This window comes from Galeopterus variegatus, unplaced genomic scaffold (assembly GCF_000696425.1).
Source record: "Galeopterus variegatus unplaced genomic scaffold, G_variegatus-3.0.2 Scaffold81, whole genome shotgun sequence".
NCBI classification, from domain to species: domain Eukaryota; kingdom Metazoa; phylum Chordata; class Mammalia; order Dermoptera; family Cynocephalidae; genus Galeopterus; species Galeopterus variegatus.
Genome location: NW_007726192.1, coordinates 618,242 through 626,763, shown reverse-complemented (window position 1 = coordinate 626,763; position 8,522 = coordinate 618,242).

The following is an 8,522-nucleotide window of genomic DNA, read 5'->3' as shown; positions in this document are numbered from 1 at the left end:
GAAGGAAGGAAGGAAGGAAGGAAGGAAGGAAGGAAGGAAGGAAGGAAGGAAGGAAGGAAGGAAGGAAGGAAGGAAGGGGTAAGGAGGAAGGGAAGGAGGGAAGGAAAGAGGGGGGAAGGGGAGGAGAGGGGAGGAGGGGAGGAAGGAAGGACAACCAGCAGGACATAGTATTTCAATTTTCCACTTTGCTTTTAATTGGTGGGGTGGTCCAGTAGGTCTCTTCATCTCTGTGGCTTGTCCTCTTATTTGAAAGAGAGCTTTAAACTTGAAGGTCTCTAAATTAATAGTCTAATGCAAACACAATATAATTTCTTCTTCTAGCTAAATAAATTTTGAAAAATACTGACAAGCTTGGTTTGCCACTTCCATAAGAAAAACCTCCCCAAATAGGTAGTTTCAGAAACTGCCAATCATAGCATTGTCACCGTCGGGGCTGACCACATATAATTGCATTTAACAGGGAAAGGTCTGGGGAACGAGGTTGTGATCCCAGTGCTGTCTGACATCTTCTGACCCACCCGTTCACCCACAACAGTTTTATGTGCAGATATTTAAATTGCATATTGTTTCCCCAAGACTTAAAATGAATTCCACAGAGTCCTCCTTTCAAAGTCTTATTGGGTCTGGTGAGAAATGATGACAGGATCAGAGTCTGCCATTATTTATTTTTAATTTAATTTCCTGATTCAGTCTCACCTCTCCCTGTTCATATGGTCCAAGGGTAAATAGGTGACCCCTGTCCTGAAAGTTGTGTTTTATTTATTTATTCACTTATTTTGATAGTTTCTACAGCAAAAGACCATGTTAAAGCTCTGCCATTTTGCTACCTAAAGGAAATATGGCTTTGCTTTGTCTTTTTGGTAAACCACACTTCAGCTAATACAGTAAAGGACAAATTTATCTACTGGAAATGATGTTGGACATTGCAGTATGCTGATAACTTTGTAGAATGAATAATACTATATTTAATATTATTAGTGTATATATCATATACATAGTAATATATACTAACACTAAAACATTCATCTACAAGAACAGGAAGGAACTAGAAAAAGTAAGACTCTCTTGGAAAGTCACTTGACCCCCAGGACCCTCAGTAACAGAACTTTAGAGCAGTGCAGCACTATTTCTAGCTTATATTGCAAAGTACTTTCTAACAATCTCATTTTTAATCCTTGTGATATCCTGGTGAAACAAGCAAAGCAAGTGTCCCCCTCTGCTTGGGTGTCATTATCCCCATTCAACAGATGACATGACTGAGTTCCAGCCTACTGTCAATTGGAACCAGGACCCAGTCCTGCCATCATATTGTGCCACCCCTTTAGAGCACCCAGGGAGCATTCATTCTAAAGCCCACTTTTTAGAAATGAGAAAACAAAGTCACAGACTGTCCCAAGGCCCCACAGCTAGTTGAGACAGAGCAAAGGTGAGAACCAGACCTTTGACTTCTCAACCAGCGAACTGCCTCTGCTCACAAAAAGGGAATGAATAATACAAAAACTAAACCGTTCTAAGGAAGTATTAATCATGGCAGACCAAAGGCATTATGTCCTTGTAATCATACATGAAAATGTTAAACTGTGAGAAAATGATCATGGTGCCCAAGTAGGTAATAATGCTGCTTGAGCAATTAAAAAAATAATACTGGCCTGCAAGTATAATGCTTATTGCTGTCTTCCAATCAAACTTACAATAAAATTAATTTGACAAGTTTAGTGATTATATATGTGTGTTTTTATATAATATATATGACATATTGTATATCACATTTAGTTAGTGATCATACATATACTTATATATAATCAACAAATACAGTGATTATATAATCACTAAATTTGTTATATGAAATTCATATTAATATATACATTGTATATACACATGCCTTATTGAGCAGCATGAAAAATTAGACAAAAATAGTAAGTAGGTTACTTGCATGACTTTAATTGATACTATAGTCAACCCAATTATATAGTTTTTCTCCTCTGTTAGTCTTCCAGCATCGGTTTTCAGCCTCAGTCTCACCAATTGACCCAGTTATGTATTCCTCTGTCTTATATCTTGAACTCTCTCACCATCTACCCCTCATTTAGCACCATGGCTGCCCTACTGTAGTACCTTCTCCACCCCTAGAGCACATACACACACACACACACACCCATTCACCAGCCCATCCCATGCTTCTGTGCTGTACCTTTGCTCTTGCTAGTTCTTCTAGTTAGAAAACCCTTCTCCCCTCTATGTGCCTGACTAAATATCACTTATCCTATCAGATCCACGCTCTATATCTGAAGACTTTCTCTGAACTCCCAGTTGGACTAGTGCCCTTCCCTTGTCCTTTCCTGTGCAACCCTCTGTCCTAACCCACACCACATTTCCTTCACATCGCCTGTTTACATCTTCTACCCAGTGAACCAGAATGCAGGTGATTAAGGATTTTCACTAGCCCTAGCAACAGAGTTGGTGATTCATGTTGGAGCATGAGAACAGGAGCTGTCATTAGTTGTGGTAACTCAGATAAGCTGCACCTCTCGTGGAAGACGAAGCTTGGTGAATTGATGTATTTAAGAACTTTGTCATCTCTCCATCGTTGTAAAATTTCTCCCCCTTCTTTTCTCTTTCCCTTCTGAGTTCATCATAAATTATGCCACCTCTCCTCACCTTGATAGGATACTCCTCAGCCCCATAATCTGATAACCTATGACAACAGTAAGAATTCTTTTCTTTAAAACTTGCAATCATTTACAACGTCTTTAACAGAGATTTGGTGGATAAAATCTGTTGTTACTTATCATGAAATTGAAAGTCAAGTACTTTGTCAGGTGCAATTAATATTTTCCTTAAAAACACTCAATAAAGTGTGACACATCTAGTANCTTTAAAACTTGCAATCATTTACAACGTCTTTAACAGAGATTTGGTGGATAAAATCTGTTGTTACTTATCATGAAATTGAAAGTCAAGTACTTGATTTGTCAGGTGCAATTAATATTTTCCTTAAAAACACTCAATAAAGTGTGACACATCTAGTAAAAAGTACATAAGGAGATTCGGGTTTTATGCCTTATTTAAGACAATACTTTCAACAAGGACTTTTTTCAAAAAGAATAAATGAAAAGAAAAGTTTCACACATTTGATAAACTTCTTCAAAGATTAGTGCTAGTCTTCTCTTCTCCCTCTGTCTCTGAATAAACTTTCACAAACATATTATACATCGTGGACACTTTTCAAAGAAATACGTATTTTTTAACTTTATTGTTCCTCTTCTACTGCTCTGACCCTGCTATTGCCATCCTTGCTGAGGCTGCTAAGCTGTGTGAAGGAACCTTGCCACCGTCTCTAGTGCTCAAAGACATGTCCCCACCATTGCACATGCTTGTGTCCTCTGAGCTAGGCTGCCTTACCTCCTCCCTATGCACCTTGTACCTGCCAGAGCCGCTGCCACCACAGGGTGCCACTAACACTCCCACTCAGTATTTCCATCTCCACCAATGCTGATGCTCGGAGGCTTTGGAGGTGGCAGGGTTTCTGCTGTAGTAAGCTGGGGAACATTGTCCTCTCCACACAATGTGGCTTTGCCCTGTGTCTCCCAGAATTTTGACACCTAGTCTCTTCCGCACCCAGGACCTGGACATGATTTCATGGAGGGACTGACTGACTGACAGTTGCCACCCCTCAAAAAACCAGGCTTCTTAATGGCCACATTTGCCCTGCCTCATTCTCTCTTTATAATACATTCTTTCCAAGAAAGGATCCCCATCCGGCATGCACACAGGCTCCTGCACTTGTGCACTGTTTGAGGTATGTGAATCAGGAATCTAGCTTAGGCTCAGCCTGGGACGAGAAATGCTACACACGTTTTTGCCCAATTCAGATGCAAAAAGAATGTGAACAGTCCATTAGGTATTGCAAAGACAGTCTTAAATTTATCACATCACAAGCAGAGTCTCAGAATACATATTTGGCTTTTATTAAGACCCCGTCCAAAAGGACAGTTTTCTACAAAATACGATTCTTTAAAAACTAGAAAATTAGAATATTTTAAAAACATAGATCATGTGGCTCTAGAAGAAAAGCAATAGAAGCTGGCATGGAAAATCCAAACATACCCAGGATTCGATCCAGATGATCTCAACTATTAAGGGAATTGCTCAGTGGCCATTCTCATGTGCTTTTTTTGTCACTGTCTATCTGACTTTGATGTGGATACACCAGCTTGGTGCCTTTGATTATAAATGAAGCACTACCGGAAAATTGGGGGTTTGAAAAAGAGCAGCAATGGTGATTGAATGAATGGCCACAAAGACTATATAAGGGAACATTTGAGATAAATGTCTATATTTACATGAAATATATTTAGCATAAACTCACATCTGAAATGTATATATATTCATGTATATAATAGCTACTAATAAACAAATATTTCACTTTTACATGTGACATCTATTATGTATTTTTCTGTGAAAGACTGGATGTCAAGGGCCAGAAGGAATTGAATCAAACCATCTAATCCATTTGTCTCCATTTAGGCAGGTCCTCTGCACCATGTGTGAAATCTTAGATGATACACTTAGGCAGTTCCCCAGCTTGGCAAATTGCTGGCATGACCACACAAACAACCGACTTCCTCCATGTTAATCCTTACCCACTAGCACCTCCTTGGTGTTCTGCAGGCAGGCATAACTGCAACTAGCTGTAAACATTTATTGACATCCTATGTGTAAATTATGAGGCTTGTCACTGTGGGGAATTTTGAAGAGACCACCCCTATGTTAATCTATATTTCATTTACCTATTTATATATCTATATACACATATACATGTGTATATACATAAATCTATATTTATAAAGCACTTTCATACACATTATTTCACTTAATACTTACAACAACCTTTGTAAACATGCTAAAAGATAAGAGGGTAAGTGATTTGCTCAACCACCCACAGTGGTAAAACTGAGCTTGAATTCAGGTCTTATGATTCTAAGTCCAAATTTACTGTATCACAACTTTCCTTAAATGGTACAACTTCCCATACCTTTGCTTCCCCCATCTCCACAGAAGTTTACAAGCTTGTGGCAAGCTAAAACGGGTACATAATGATGGAAGGATCATGTGAGGAGGGATAGAGAATGACAGGAGCTCAGAGTAGGAAGGGACCTATCACTCAAGTCAGTTGATTAGGAAGAGTTCATGAAGGAGCTAAAATTTCATTTGAATTCTGAAAAACTGGTAAAATTTTGAGAGATTAAAGTGGGAGAAAGTGCATCCCATGAAAACTGTTCAACATTGGGAAGAACAGGACGTGCTTAACAATTGGCCATGGTTGAAATTTAGGGCATGTGAAGCACAGTGGGAAATAAGCCTCCAATGCAAGAGCCCAGATTATGAAAATCCTTCCATACCAGGTGATGGAGTCTGGATGTGTTGTCCCCTCCAAAACTCATGTGGAAATCTGATCCCCAACATGGCAGTGTTGGAAACTGATTGAGTCATGGGGGTGGATCCCTCATGAATGGGTTAATGCTCTCCCTGGGGGAGGAGGGAGTAATGAGTGAGTTCTCGCTCTGTTAGTTCTCGTGAGATCTTGCTGTTTAAAAGACCCTGGCACCTCCTCTCTCTCTCTCTCTCTCTCTCTCTCTCTCTCTCTCTCTCTCTTCCTCTCACCATGTGATCTGCTTGTACCCACCGGCTGTCTGCCACTTTCTGCCATGAGTAGAAGCAGCCTTAGGCCTGTGCCAGACGCAGCTGTCCCAGAATCATAAGCCAAATAAACCTCTGTTCCTTCTAAATTACCCAGTTTCAGGTAGTTCTGTTATAGCAATACAAAATGGACTAATACACCAGGAGAAGGTGTGAGGTCCCCACGGAAGGGTTTAGAGCAAGATAATGTCAGGAGCTGTGTGGATCATTGATTAGGGGAAGAAGAAATTAGAGGAGGGGAGCCAGTTAAGGGTCTGTTTTAAAGTTCAAGTGAGAAAAATACAAACTTATTCCAGGGTAATGGCAGTGGGAAAAAAGAGAAGGAAAAATCCACTTGAAAGAATTAGCTAATTGCATAGAGGGCGTCAAGAAAAGAATCAAAGAAGACTCCAGCCTTCTGTGCCTCAAAGAGCAAGAGGAAACAGAGATGGAGGAAGCCTGGTGTATCAGTCCATTTCTGTTACTTATAACAGAGTACCTAAAATTGGGTAATTTACCAAGAAACAAAATTTATTTCTTACAATTTGGAGGCTGGGGAGTCCATGGTCCAGGGGGTACATCTGGTGAGAGCCTTCTTCTTGGTGGTTGCTCCCTATGGAGTCCCATGGTGACCAGGGAGAGAATAGGCTGAGCAAGAGAGAGCAATCTTCTCATTTGCTCTCCTTATAAAGCCATCAGAACCACATTCATTATTCCATGAATGGATTAATCCATTCGGGGTGCACAGTGCTCACGATCTAATCACCTCTGAAAGGCCCCACCTTTCCATTTCCATAATTGGATTTCCCACCCTCTTAGCACTATTACAATGGGGTTCAAGCTTCAATAAGTTTGAGGGGGACATTCAATCCACAGCACATGGTTTGGAACAAAACACAGCACGCTTGCTTTGGATACTTTAAGTTTAAGGTTGTAGTAGGATTGTCATACAGTATGACATCCAGCAGAGTCAAAAATGAGACCAGCTCATAGAGACAAGTCAGGGCAAAAAAATAGAAGTTTGGGAGATATCTGCCTAGACATTACTAATGAGGCATGGGAGCAAATTAAGAGGTTATACAAGAAGATTTTGAGAGAACATACAGAAGGAAAAGGGAAATGAAGGGACAGGAAAGAGAAAAGGGCTGCAAATGACCTTTGAAATGTCTTATTCAATGGATACAGGCCAAAAGCTAGAAAGGAGATTGAGGGACAGAGAGAAAGGGCAGTGGAGAGCAGGAAAATAACTTTTTAAGGATGCCAAGAGAGGAAAGAGGAGGCAGGATTTCTGGGTTGCACAAGCAGAATGAAGCCACATCAGAAGAATCTCCCTCTTACAACACATCTTGAAATCAACTAGATGATACATTTTAAAAAAACAGGCCCCTAAAATCCACAGCAGCAACCAAAGCAAAGAAGGGTTCAGCCCCATGCCATAAATTTCAAAAAAGTACTGGCTGATGAAAGAGACAGACAATTCTGTAGTAGACTGGCACAGTTCACAATGGCAAGGCTCCTACCTATGCCTCCATCCTCAGGAGCCATACAGGTGTACCAACTAAATCCAGGGGCATCTTGTTAATATGCCAAAATTGAGAGAGAAGCTTACCAAGAAGCTAACTCTCCAAATACAAAGTCATAGAAAATGTTGTAACACAAAGATGAACAATGGGTTATATCCTCTCTAGTGGCATTGAAGGCTCTAAGACTAAACATGAAATTAAAATAGATTCAAAGCTTGAGGATATCCTCCTATAGGACTAGAGTACAATCCCTCATTTCACTGAAGAAAGGCCTCACATATTGAATAAACAGTTAATAAACTTCGGAAATTACTGCTGAGTCCTGATACTCTAACAAAGTCTGCACAATACCTCAGCTGGTCTCTGTCCTGCCCTGCCATGCCCTCAAGCTATGGAAAAAGGGGAAAAACATGAAAAAGTAAGTTCTAAGATTGTGGCTTGTTGAGAAAACAAAAGGGTCTGAGATGGAAAGGGAGAGGAGAAAACACCTACACTACATTAGGGCAAATAACAGGCTTGGACCAAGAGAACAATTGAGCAGGATGAAAATTAGCACCCTGACAACTATCTACACACACACACACACACACACACACACACACACACACACACACACACACACATAGAATGCAAAAGATAAAGAAACCAACTTAGATGCAAAAGAATTGAAAATCAGAAGGAATTTTTTCACAAGTACTCTGAGCTACAGTGAGAAAATAAATTAGTAGGAAGATAAATTCAGTAAAACACAGGCCCATAGTCAAGATGATTAAACAACAGAATGAAATAAATAAGAAAGTTACAAACCAAGAAGACAACGTGAGTAAGAAAACAGCATCAGTATATATTTATGATTAAACTAGAGACAATGGTAAATAGACTAGACTCACCTAAATAGAAACTTACTGATGGAGTTTGGATGTGTTGTCCCCTCCAAAACTCATGTGGAAATTTGATCCCCAATGTGCCAGTGTTGGAAACTGATTGAGTCATGGGGGCAGATCCCTCATGAACGGATTAATGCTCTCCCTAGGGGAGGGGGATTAATGAGTGAGATCTCGCTCTATTAGTTCCTGTGAGAGCTGGTTGCTTAAAAAGACCCTGGCACCTCCTCTCTCTCTCTTGCTTCCTCTCGCCATGTGATCTGCTTGTGCCTGCCAGCTGCCTGCCACTTTCTGCCATGAGTAGAAGCAGCCTGAGGCCCGTGCCAGCTGCAGCTGTCCCAGAATCGTAAGTCAAATAACCCTCTTTTCCTTATAAATTCCCCAGTCTCGGGTATTTCTGTTATAGCAACACAAAACGGACTAAAACAGACAGAAA